Source organism: Pleurodeles waltl, chromosome 5, assembly GCF_031143425.1.
Source record: "Pleurodeles waltl isolate 20211129_DDA chromosome 5, aPleWal1.hap1.20221129, whole genome shotgun sequence".
Taxonomy (NCBI): domain Eukaryota; kingdom Metazoa; phylum Chordata; class Amphibia; order Caudata; family Salamandridae; genus Pleurodeles; species Pleurodeles waltl.
This window is the reverse complement of record NC_090444.1, coordinates 1,165,550,295-1,165,563,591: the sequence shown is the minus strand read 5'-3', so window position 1 is coordinate 1,165,563,591 and position 13,297 is coordinate 1,165,550,295.

Sequence of the window (13,297 nt, the reverse complement as noted above, 5' to 3'; positions counted from 1 at the left end):
TAGGTGCCTGCATATGACAGGTGGATCCCTAATGTACTCACCAAAGAAGGTGTGCCAGATCATCGTGGCCTGCTGTATGCTTCACAACCTGGCTTTGCGACGCCAGGTGCCTTTTCTGCAGGAGGATGGTCCAGATGGTGGTGTTGTAGCAGCTGTGGAGCCTGCGGAGAGTGAAGAGGAGGAAGACGAAGAGGACGACACAGACAACAGGGGCACAGTGATACAGCAGTATTTTCAATAACACACAGGTAAGAATCAACACCGGCATTTTACATTTACTTACAGTCTCCTGCCTCTCTACTGTCTGTCCTTTTCACCCAGTGTATGCTAACAGAGTTGTGACTTTCCCTTCCAATTTCAGAGATGTGGGCCCCACTGCGTGACCTCTGCTTTGTTTGCCCATGGACTACAGCTGTGTGACAGTGGTATGTTGTCATCACAATGTAACTGGTCATTTTGGCACGTTTATGTCTAATACATATTTTCAAAAATACAGGCAGACTCCAGATTATTTGTGTGCAATAAGTGTGTTTATTAAAGTGCTCAATTTTGGGACATGGTTGAAAATCGGTGATGGGTGATGGAGGAGGAATGTCCATGGCAGAGTCCAGATTCTCAGTCTCACAGGTGCATTGTCCATATGCCTGTGGAAGGTGGAGCAGGGGCAGTTTAAGGTTGGACAGGGTGACAATGTGGGACAGTGGGATGACATCAGGGGGTATCCTTTCCTGGCGGGGGTCTTGGCATCCTACTCTGTCTTCTTCCTAGATCTCAGGCCCCGCTTGCGGGGTGGTTCTTCTTCTGCAGGAGGTGGGGTTCTGGTGGCCGGTTGTTGCTGTGTCGGGGCCTCCTGTCCACTAGCGCCGGCGGAGGTGGTAACCTGTTCCTGGTCCATGCTAGTGACAGGGGCCCTTTGTGGTGCCACATGGTCCCGCAATGTGGTGACAATCTGGTTGAGAGCCACAACGATGGTGCCCATTGCGGAACTAATGTTTCTCAGTTCTTCCCTGAACCCCATAAACTGTTCCTCCTGCAGTACCTGGATCTCCTGGAACCTGGCCAGGACCGTCGCCATCGTCTCCTGGGAGTGGTGGTATGCTCCCATGATGGAGGTGAGGGCCTCGTGGAGAGTGGGTTCCCTGGGCCTGTCCCCCCCCTGTCGCACAGCAGCCCTCCCAGTTCCCCTGTTTCCCTGGGCCTCTGTCCCCTGGACCGTGTGCCCACTACCACTGCCCCCAGGTCCCTGTTGTTGTTGGGGTGGTGGGTTAACCTGGGTGCCCTGTAGTGGTGGACACACCGCTGATTGACGTGTCCTGGAGACAGAGGCATGGGCCCGCTGGGTGGGTGCTGTGCTGGTGTTCCCAGAGGGGGGTAGGTCTGCTGTAGCCTGTGGCTGTCTGAGGGTAACCGACTGTCCCGAGGTCCCCGATGGGCCGGGCTGGTCATCTGGGTCCAGGGAGACAGAGCTACTGTCATCACTGGGGGCCTCTTCTGGGGGTGGGATGGACATTTCTGGACCCTCCTGGGCGGTGTGGTGGCGTTCGGGTCCTGCAGGGGTATAAGAGTATGGTTATTGCTTCTGTGTGTGCCATAGCGTGCAATGGGTGGGTGCCCGTGTACCCCAGTGCTGGCATTCCTTTGTGGGGGCTGTTGTGACGGCGGTTTGTGGGGGAGATGGGTATGTGCAGTGGGCATGCTTAGGTGATGGCTGTCGATGGTTTGTGGTGGCATGCAGGGTTTGGTGTTGGGATGGGTGGGTTGTGATGGTGAGACATTAGCAATGAGGATGTGTGATGGTGGTGGGGGGAGGGTGGGGGTATGAGTTGGCATGCTGGTGGGGTGGGGGGGATGAAGTAGTGAAGATGAGACTTACCAGAGTCCATTCCTCTGCATACTCCTGCGAGGCCCTCAGGATGCAGGATGTTCAAGACCTGCTCCTCCCATGTTGTAAATTCTGGGGGAGGAGGTGGGGGTCCGCCGCCAGTCCGCTGCACCGCGATGTTGTGCCTGGATACCATGGAACGCACCTTCCCCCGTAGGTCGTTTCACCGCTTCCTGATGTCGTCCCGATTTCGTGGATGATGTCCCACAGCGTTGACCCTGTCCACTGTTCTTTGCCATAGCTCCATCTTCCTGGCAGTGGTGGTGTGCTGCACCTGTGTCCCGAAGAGCTGGGGCTCTACCCGAACTATTTCCTCCACCATGACCCTGAGTTCTGCGTCTGAGAACCTGGGGTGTCTTGGGGGTGCCATGGGGTGGTGTGGATGAGGTGTGGGGTGGTGTTGGCGGTGATGAGTGTGGTGAGTGTAGTGTGTTTTGTGCGTGGTTGTTGTGTGGGTGATGGTGTAGTGTGCCTCTGTGTGATGGTGTTCTCTATTCTGTGCTGTCTCTCTCTGGGCTTTGTCTCTGATTTGTGGTCGTAGGGGGTTGTGGGTGATGTGGGTGTGTGTTTTATAGTTAATTGGGTGTGTGGGAGTGTTGTGTGTATGTGTCTCAGGTGTGTGTATTTCAAATTGTCCAATGTGGCTGTGTTTTGGAGCTGTATGTGTATTTTGAGCGCGGCAGTGTGTACCGCCAATGGAATACCGTGGTTGAAAGACCGCCGCGTGGATTCATGGATCGTAATGGCATGGGCATATTTCTGTTGGCGTGACGGTGGAGGTTTGGTCTTCGCCAGTTTAACGCTGGCCGTTGGTGTGGCGGATTTTTGTGGATGTCGGGTTTTTGGCGGTTTGCCTCTTGAGGGTCAGAATGACCGTGGCGGTTTACCGTGACCGCGGCGGTGTTGTGGCAGCCTTCTGACCGGCGGTAAGCGCCTTTTACCACCGAGGTCAGAATGACCCCCTTAGTATTGTAAAAATAAGGGAAATAAAATTATTAAACTTTTACTAAAGGTGTGGTTATTCATGGCTGAAAGGTCATGGTGTGTGAGAGTTACTGACTCCTACACCCAGTCCCACTCCCCTGTTCCTCTGCCTATCCCAGACACACCTACAGACCAGCCTGCACACACCTCAACACCCAAGGGCAGCTCATCCAGACATAAGCACCACACATCACACAAGCAATCACCCAAGCAACAGCCACATGCAGACATACCAACAGCCACTGCCTCCTCTGTGTCCCCCTCCTCCTCGTCTCCCTCCTCCCTCCCTGTGACGTCTCCACTCACACTTGCATGCACAACATCATCAGCCACTATGTCCATCACCAGCACACCCACCAGAACACTCCGCACACGTGCAGTCACCACCCCCACTGCCATTTACACGTCCCCTGTGTCCTCTCCCAGTGTGTCTGTGCCCCCCCCTTCCAAGATACACAAACGCAGGCAGCCACCCACCCAACAGCCATCCACCTCACGACAGCCTCCGTCACAAGCACCTGCACCCAAAGACACCACACTTGACTCTCCGACAACCACATCCTCTTCCTCCACTCCCATACCCACTGCACCTACCCTTCCCACTGCTCCTAAAAAGTTTTTCCTGTCCAAAATTAACCTCTTTCCATCAACTAACCCACCCCCTCCATCTCGTAAGAGTCCAATCAGCACCTCAGCCACCACAACCCCTGGACCTACAAGGACCATAGTACAAGGATATTGGAGTCCACCACCTTCAAGGGCAGCTACATCGGCCAGCAGTAAAGGGACAGCCAGCCCACCCCCTGGGAAAAAAACCAAGAAAGGCAAGGCCCGGCGCGAGAGGCCAGAGACGGCAGCCTCCAAAGGCACTACCCTGGCACCGTCAGGAAGTGGGGTGCCACCTGGCACATCTACAAAGGGAGGCAAGGGCCACAGAGAATCACGGAAGGATGGCAAGGGCAGCACGGCCGACAAGTCCGGCAGCAGGCGAGCTGCGCAGGAGGGCCCCATCAGCCCCATTCCGGGTGTGAAGGAGGACACCCACGGGCCCGGGACTCCAGCACAGGAGGGCCCCGCAAGCGAGAAGTCGGATGGCGAGTGAACTCCATATATTGGCCGGATATGGTGCCCTGGAGACACATGTCAAGAACCGCTGAACAGGGCCCTTCAAGACAAGCACCGCTGTACAGGGCCCTTCAAGACAAGCAGCGCTGAACAGGGCACCGCCGTCTCAAGAACCGCTGAACAGGGCCCTTCAAGACAAGCACCGCTGAACAGGGCACCGCTGTCTCAAGCACCGCTGAACAGGGCCCTTCAAGTCAAGCACCGCTGAACAGGGCCCTTCAAGACAAGCACCGCTGAACAGGGCCCTTCAAGACAAGCACCTCGGAACAGGGGCCTTCAAGACAAGCACCGCTGAACAGGGCACCGCCATCTCAAGAACCAGTGAACAGGGCCCTTCAAGACAAGCACCGCTGAACAGGGCACCGCCGTCTCAGGCACCGCTGAACAGGGCCCTTCAAGACAAGCACCGCTGAACAGGGCCCGTCAAGACAAGCACCGCTGAACAGGGCCCTTCAAGACAAGCACCGCTGAACAGGGCCCTCCAAGACAAGCACCACTGAACAGGGCCCTTCAAGACAAGCACCGCTGAACAGGGCCCTTCAAGACAAGCACCGCTGAACAGGGCACCGCCGTCTCAAGAACCGCTGAACAGGGCCCTTCAAGACAAGCACCGCTGAACAGGGCACCGCTGTCTCAAGAACCGCTGAACAGGGCCCTTCAAGACAAGCACCGCTCCGCTGGGCCCTTCATCTCTGCACCGCTCCGCTGGGCACCAGCGTCTCAAGCACCGCTCCGCTGGGCCCTTCATCTCTGCACAACTCCGCTGGGCCCTTCATCACTGCACCGCTCCGCTGGGCACTGCCATCTCAAGCACCGCTCCGCTGGGCCCTTCATCTCTGCACCGCTCCGCTGGGCCCTTCATCTCTGCACCGCTCCGCTGGGCCCTTCATCTCAAGCACCGCTCCGCTGGGCACCACCGTCTCAAGCACCGCTCCGCTGAGCCCTTCATCTCTGCACCGCTCCGCTGGGCCCTTCATCTCTGCACCGCTCCGCTGGGCACTGCCGTCTCAAGCACCGCTCCGCTGGGCCCTTCATCTCAAGCACCGCTCCGCTGGGCACCGCCGTCTCAAGCACCGCTCCGCTGGGCCCTTCAAGTCAAGCACCGCTGGCCCATTGGCAGAAGGGGCAGGCCCGGATCTGTGTCGGGCAGGGCTGCACGATGCACTCTGGGCACCATGCCTCCTCCAGTACCAGTGGAGTCTGTAATCCACTTGAGAGACTGTGGCTTTGCACTCCCCGGGATGTAACAGTGGGCAAGCCACCCACTGTAGAGACTTGTGAGACTGTGGCTTTGCACTCCCCAGGATGGCACAGTGGGCAAGCCACCCACTGTAGAGACTTGTGAGACTGTGGCTTTGCACTCCCCAGGATGGTACAGTGGGCAAGCCACCCACTGCAGAGACTTGTGAGACTGTGGCTTTGCACTCCCCAGGATGGGACAGTGGCCATGGAGGCCCCTCGTGGATCTGGCGTCGTGGACTCATGTGGCTGAGGTGCCTCCCCTTCCCTTCCCCCTGAGGTGCCTGTACTTTTTCTATCTGAGGCCCCTGCAGTGTTCTCTCCAATGGATTCGGGTCTCCTGTGTGGCATTTGCCCATGTGTTGAGGCCCATTGGCCCACGTACAATGACTGAAACCCAATTTGGACAGGACAATTTACATATGTGTATATAGTTATAGATGTTGGAAATAATTTTTTACTTAGCCTTACAATATATTTGAATTTCATGATCATTTTATTTTGTCTTGGCATTCTTCCGGGGGGTTTGGGGGGTGTCACTCTGAGTTGTTGCTCTGCATTGATGTGTAGGTAGTTGTGGGTGAGGGTGGGTGTGTCGCGTATGTGTGTGCCCGTAATCTTTTCTCCTCCCCCCTCCCCCCTCCCCTGTGTCGTATGTGCAGTACTCACCGTTGTCTTCTGCGCCGGCGTTCGTGCTCCTGGTAGAGGAGCAGGTAGACAATAGCTGGTAGGATGTGTAGTTCTGGTTCCATGCTGTCCAGATTCCTCGTGGAGTGTGTAGAGGTGAGCGTTTTCCCGTTCGTAATCTGTTTCCGCCGTGTTTTTATCAGCGGGGCTCCCGCCCCGGAAAAGGTGGCGGATTGGTGAGTTGTGATAGGGTGGGCGGTACATTGTCTCCCGCCTGTCTGTTGGCGGTCACCGCCGCGCTGTTTGTTTGTCCCGCCGTGGCGGTCGGAGTGTTAAAGTGGCGGTCTGTGTTGGCCGTTTCCGTCAGGGTCAGAATTCAATTTTTTTGACCGCCTGCCTGTTGGCGAGTTGGTCGCCGCTTTAACACCGACCGCCAGGGTTGGAATGACCCCCTAAGTCATTTGAATTAAACTCAAATCAATTCAGAATGCATGTGAAAACAGTATTAATTAGCCAAAAGATGCCAGAAACACAATCTGATCAAGGCTTGTATCACAATACATTCCAAAGCATTAGTGCAGATCAATAATAAAGTCAGCTTCAACATTTCAACATGGTCCATATAGTTCAGCAAAATAGTCCATCAAACATTTGTCTCCGTAATCTGTAAATCGTCAAGTAGAAAACCTCATTCAACCCAGATTAGCATCAGCATGTGAGGCTGACAATTTAGAAAGAAAATTTAGAAAACATTGAGCTAAGGAAAACTAACTACAACAGTGCAGTTGGTACCTAGCAAGAAAAGGCACAAAAATACATTTCAGTCATATTGTCATATCTACCTATCCACGGTATGGGTCAGCAAACAGAATCAGTCTACGTCCTCAGGTTATCAATCGATAAGCATCACATCAGGCTCCCAGTCAGACAGTATGAGCCCAATGACAGAATCTCAAATCTCTTCTAAGCCTCTTCTTCTCGACAGTGGTCTGTTTCAAAATCTGAATAAGGTCTGAAGTATTTTCCCTCTGTCACGTTGTTATATCAAAGTCACCCAAACTATCCCCTAATTTCCAATTGGTCAATTATTCGCACATTATTACTCTATCCAATGATTTAACTGTCCCAAATCTATGAATTCAAATATTTCTTCTTTCTCATGTTGTTGATTGGTTCGACTCATGATGTTCTCATCATCCTGCTCATCAGGTATCAACTTTGTTGCATCTTCTTCTCCAGTCAGTGTCTTCATTGGTGTCAACTTTGTTGCATCTTCTTCTCCAGTCAGTGTCTTCATTGTTCGCATCCTGGAAAAGTACATCTAGCACACATTACATGCAGTATGATACAATTTAAGAATACTGTCTCCTGTTCATTGGTTCTCATGGAAAGCTTCTGCTAAGCATTTTATTAAACAATGAGCATTTCATAGCTAGTTTACTCTGTCAGCATTTTCTACGATAAGAAATACAGCTTCTGCATGAGGCCTGGCAAAACTAGGCCAAGACACTCGCCAATTTAAGGTCTACAATTAATAAGCAGGAACATAATTCATAACTCTCACTTTGACATATTACTACATTAATCTAATACATTTTCAATATTTCATAAATTGTAGTCGTTTATTTAGTACATTTCGGGAACACTGGTGGCCATTCTCTGAGGTCAAAATTTTAAACGTGCATATTATTTTTCTACGTTATTCATTTTCTACATGTCATTATTCAAAATATGTAAACTCTCATTAAAATTTCTAATCAAGACATCTGTGTCAGCAGCAAAGCTTTCTGTTTTCTTTTGTATGAACACCATTGAGAATATTAGACATGATCAAGGTTTTGTTTGAAGCTTTTTTTTATTTACTGGCCTATTTTGTACATTTCTTGTGTGAATTTTTGGGAACTTCCAAACTAGGAGTGGACTCACTTACTGCCATAAAAGGTGTTCACCTGCATACCTGCTATTATTAAAGAAACTTTCTTCTCCCTCGTGGCTGTTTCACCATATTTTCAAGTCTACGTTTTATGTTTTTTAGAGGTTGCCGAGGATGATCAATGAACATGCAATAATGATTTTTTGTGTGTTTTTGTGTCACTTCTATTTTAAGTTTTGTAAATTGCCACAAGCTACTGTTGCCCTTCTATTCTTAGGTTGTGATTAATTATTTGCAGCCTTAGTCATATCAGGGAAAGTTCTTGCCATGCTGCTCGTCTTTTTCTTTCAACATTTCCCACTGTTTGAGCAGCAAGAGTGCTACTGTGCTTCTAAGGAAAACACCTTTAGTAACAGTGGAGCATTGCAGTTTCAGGACTCTTGCTATTGGGCTTTTTGCTTCTGCAGTTTTTTAACTCTGTAAATATCTTCGTTGTTTCTAATAAATGCTTTCCCTTTATTATAAACTCTCATTCTCCTTGAAGATGTTTTAATTTCTTTTTTAAAAAAATCCCTTTATTAGTTTTGATACAGTCACTTAAAGCGAAATGATCACATACAGCAACAAGTGAAAGGTGTAGCTACAGAGATAAGGGTTATACTAATAAAAAATAGTGCAATTGAAATAACAACATTTAACTGTGCCACATAATGAGAGTTAGTGTTTCAGTGTAATTTACAAGGGTGGGACGCCGACATTTGATTCTAGGAGCAGTTGCGCTATGGTGGATTAGCGTATAGTTGTTTACCCTCCAAGTGTGCAGAGCAGCGCTGAGTGGTGTTACTGATGGAGTGGTGTGGTCTACATCAGAGATGACTGGGGTGGTTGAGGAAATCCCAGTAGCATCAGACGGGGGATGCAGAAGCAGCAATGTGGCACACACCAAGGAAGCTGAAGAAATCACATTGCTAGGGTGTTGAAGACCCCTAGAGCAGAGGGATTTTGTGTCTGTCTAGTGTGGTGAGGTGCTCGGGGTGTTCAGGGTGGGCATGTGTCATTTTTAGCTTCAATGTGTACAATGAAGGCATCCCAAGTTTCAAAGCCTCCATCTGCCAGCCCCCTGAGCTGTAAAAGTCGCAGGGTTTGGTCTTCTGCATGGGACCACTGAAGAAGGTTTTTTGCCTACTTGGTGTAGCTAGGGGCATGTGGAGCCTTCCAGTGAGTTGCTATTAAACATTTAAAAGTTATAAAGGCCAGATCAATAAATCTATGTAGTTGTAGTTACAGTCCCAGTAAGCAAGACTCTGAGTCCGGCGTCAGAACATGGTCAGTAATTTCTGCAACCGTTTCTGTGATGCGTTGCCAAGCTGTCGCCAGCGTCTGGGCAATCTCATACCATATGATAGAAATCCACTCATGGTTCCGCGCATCGAGGGCACATGGGGTCTGATGCAGGAAACATACGTTTTATGTGGGAGGGGGACAAGTAGGAGTGGTGTAAGTAGTTAAATTGGGTGTAACAGAGCCTAGGGTTCCGAGAAACACTCTTAACGGGAGAAAGTGCTGCTTTCCAAGCTGACTGCGACAGGAGAGTAGGGAGTACTGCATCTCAGCGAGATCGTGTGTGTTCCAAACTCGGGCAGGCCTCCGACAATAACATAAAATATAACTGTGATATCACTCTTTTGGTGACCCTAATAGAGAGGATCAGCATGAGAATCTGTGACTTCTGGGGTTCGTTATCTCCTGTGTCCCATGTGAGTCGCAGTGAGCTTCGTGTTGCGCAATACGTCAGAAAGGTGCCAGCATGTATCCCCGTGCTCTCCGTCAGTTTGCCAAACGTTAACAGTGTAGCTACTGAGTAGAAATCACCTACTTTCTCAAGACCCGTTTCCCTTCATGGGGCCATGTTATGGTGCACTAGCAGGTCAAGAGCTCAAGGCAAATATAACAGTGGGGTCAGAGGTGAGTACGGTGCATTAGGACCCCTTCCATGTACATAACACAACCAGCATGTCTTAGCAGTTTCCAATATGACGTTACCATGAGGTGTGGGGCATGCCTTTTCCAATAACCAAGCCAACAATGATGTCGGTGCAAGTGTGTCTGTCCTCACTTTTTTCTCTGCTGTGTGATGTTCTCCTATCCAGCCAACAGGTCATTGCAACTGGGCGGCAGCGTCATACATTTCAAAGTTAGGCACACCTAAACCCCCATTATCCTGTGTGTATTGGGTCTTGGTTAATGCTACACGGCGTCTGTCTTTTCCCCATAATAAATCAGTTGTTATACTCCCTCGCTCATTAAAGAATGAGCGAGGGAGAACAACCGGTAGCGCTGCAAAGTGGTATAATAATCGAGGAAGGATGAGCGTTTTGGCTATAGCTACTCTGCCCATGGGTGATAAAGGGAGAGATCCCCAGAAGGGGAGTGAACCCTGTATAGAACACATAACTCTATCTATGTTGTGCTCTCTAATGTCCTCCATCGAATGATACACCTGTATTCCCAGATACTTAAAGGTGGTATGACACCATGGTAAGTGGTACTCTGGTAGGTCCGATTGGAGATCTAGGGGGACAGGAGTTAAGGGGAAAATACAGGATTTTGACCAGTTTACACGCAAGCCAGAAATTTCTGCAAAGGTATACAATGTGTCCATTACCCCTGGCTTAGAGATCGCGTGGTCACGCAAGTAAATCAAGGCGTCATCTGCATATAGAGATTTATGTGGTAATTACAACCCTGGCGGTTGGTGTTAAAGCGGCGGTAAAACCGCCAACAGGCCAGCAGAACAAAATTTGGAATCACGACCGTGGCGGAAACCACCAACATAGAAAGCCACTTTAACACTCCGACCGCCAAGGCGGTACAAACATACACCGCGATGGTAACCGCCAACAGACAAGCGGAAGACAATGTACCGCCCACAGAATTACAACAGTCCAATCCGGCAACGTTTCGGGGGCGGATTCACCACGAACAGAAACATGGCGGAAACAGGACGTGGAAGGGAAAACGCTCACCTCTACACACCCCACGAGGAACCAGGACGCCATGGAACTGGAACTTCAGATTCTACCTGCCTTTGTCTTCCTGCTCCTCTACCAGGAGCACGAATGCCGCGGCGAAGACCACGGTGAGTACTGCACCTACGACACAGGGGAGGGGGGAGGGAAAAGAGAGTGACACTCACACGCAACACGCAACACCCCCACCCATACCCTCACCCACTACAACACACACACTAATGCATCATGATATATTACAGTTAAACCCCACAACCCCCCTGGAAGAATGCAAGGACAAAAGGAAATTAGTCGAATGATTGTAATATATTCAAAGACATGAATCAGAAATATATACATATATAAAGATAATCACACTATAAACAAATATATACACCAAGAATACAAGCCCAAGGGATTCCACCATCATAGTCCGTGGACCACTGGGCCCAAAATGCATGGGCGAGGCCCACACAAGATACCTGAACAAGGCAGAGAGAACACTGCTGGGGCATCAGATAGAAATAAAACAGGCACCTCAGGGGAAAGCGAAGGGGGGCACCTCAGCTGGATGAGTGCACAACGCCAGATCCACGAGGGGGCTCCATGCCCATTGATGTATCATGGGGAGTGCAAAGCCACAGTCTCTCAAGTCTCTACAGTGGTTGGATTGCCCACTGCTGCATCCTGGGGAGTGCAAAGCCACAGTCTCTCAAGTCTCTACAGTGGGTGGTTTGCCCACTGCTGTATCCTGGGAAGTGGAAAGCCACAGTCTCTCAAGTCTCTACAGTGGGTGGTTTGCCCACTGCTGCATCCTGGGGAGTGCAAAGCCACAGTCTCTCAAGTCTCTACAGTGGGTGGGTTGCCCACTGCTGCATCCTGGGGAGTGCAACGCCACAGTCTCTCAAGTCTCTACAGTGGGTGGTTTGCCCACTGCTGCATCCTGGGGAGTGCAAAGCCACAGTCTCTCAAGTCTCTACAGTGGGTGGGTTGCCCACTGCTTTATCCTGGGGAGTGCAAAGCCACAGTCTCTCAAGTGGATAACAGTCTCCACTGGTTCTGTAGGGGGCTTTGTGCCAAGAGTGATTCATCCTGCCAAGGACTGAGGTAGTGGATGTCATTCTCCACTGGTTCTGGAGGGGGCTTTGTGCCCAGAGTGCTTCATCCTGCCAAGGACAGAGGTAGTGGATGTCATTCTCCACTGGTTCTGGAGGGGGCTTTGTGCCCAGAGTGCTTCATCCTGCCAAGGACAGAGGTAGTGGATGTCATTCTCCACTGGTTATGGAGGGGGCTTTGTGCCCAGAGTGCTTCATCCTGCCAAGGACAGAGGTAGTGGATGTATCTCTCCGCTGATTCTGGAGGGGGCATTGTGCCCAGAGTGCTTCATCCTGCCAAGGACAGAGGTAGTGGATGTCATTCTCCACTGGTTCTGGAGGGGGCTTTGTGCCCAGAGTGCTTCATCCTGCCAAGGACAGAGGAAGTGGATGTATCTCTCCACTGGTTCTGGAGGGGGCTTTGTGCCCAGAGTGCTTCATCCTGCCAAGGACAGAGGTAATGGATGTCATTCTCCACTGGTTCTGGAGGGGGCTTTGTGCCCAGAGCGCTTCATCCTGCCAAGGACAGAGGTCATGCATGTATCTCTCCACTGGTTCTGGAGGGGGCTTTGTGCCCAAGGTGCTTCATCCTGCTCGTGGCGGCCTCAGTAGCGTCGGAATCTTTGGCGCTCAGTGGCCTGCGGTGGTGGTGGCGGCGGTGTCCTGTTCAGCGGTGCTGGTTTCGGCGGTGCCCTGTTCAGCGGTGCTGGTGGTGGCAGTGTCCTTGGCAGCGGTGCTGGTGGCGGAGGTGTCCTTGGCAGCGGTGCTGGTGGCGGAGGTGTCCATGGCAGCGGTGCTGGTGGCGGCAGTGTCCTTGGCAGCGGTGCTAGTGGCAGCGGTGTCCTGTTCAGCGGTGCTGGTGGCGGCGGTGTCCTGTTCAGCGGTGCTGGGGTCGGCAGTGTCCTTGACAGCGGTCCTGGTGGCGGCGGTGTTGTTTGCAGCGGTGGCGGTGTCCTTGGCAGCGGTGTGGGTGGCAGCGGTGTCCTTGACAGCGGTGCTTGTGGCGGTCTTGTTCGCCGTGCAGGTTTTCCCAGACTTGCCAGTTTTAGTGTGCCCCTTCCCCATCTTGGATGATGGCACAGCTGGATCCACACTCCCACCTGTACCCCTGGGAGCGGCTTTGTTTGAAGATTTTTTTCCTCTCTCCCGCCGGGCACTGGCCAACTTTTGGTGTTTTTGAGGTGGGGGACTGTCCGTTCTCTGGCTCCTTGGCACACTGGCTGCCCTGCTGCCTGGCGCACTCCAAAAGCCGGTCACTATGGGCACCACTGCTCCCGCTGATGTTGTGGCTGAGGCGCTGGGTTGGGACCTGGAGAGGCAGGCCCTAGGAGACTGAAGGGGTGGGGGAGGTGAGGGGAAGAGGTCAAGGTTGGACAGGTAAAGTTTTTTGGACACACTGCGACGGGTGGGTGGAGGGGGTTTGGGAGTGGAGGAAGAGGTAGTGGTTGTAGGAGGTGTACGTTTG